Genomic DNA, 385 nt, shown 5'->3' on the forward strand with positions numbered 1-385 from the left:
GGCCAGGACCGGGGGGAGGGGCCAGGACCAGGGGGAGGAGCCAGGAGGAGGAGCCAGGACCAGGGGGAGGGTCCAGGACCAGGGGGAGGAGCCAGGACCAGGGGTAGGAGCCAGGACCAGGGGGAGGAGCCAGGACCAGGAGGAGGATCCAGGACCAGGGGGAGGAGCCAGGACCAGGAGGAGGATCCAGGACCAGGGGGAGGAGCCAGGACCAGGAGGAGGATCCAGGACCAGGAGCCATTACAGCCACGCCCAGTGACAGCAGCAGCTGTGGTGAACAGACTGGTGTTGGGAGGTCAGGACGGCCCTCCCCCTTGAGGTGCATGGGTTAGAGAGCAGTGCCTTGTGGTCCTTTAGTCTGGTGTCTCTGGGCTTATTGATAACA

This window comes from Pollachius pollachius, assembly GCF_949987615.1.
Source record: "Pollachius pollachius genome assembly, chromosome: 1".
In the NCBI taxonomy this organism is placed as follows: Eukaryota; Metazoa; Chordata; class Actinopteri; order Gadiformes; family Gadidae; genus Pollachius; species Pollachius pollachius.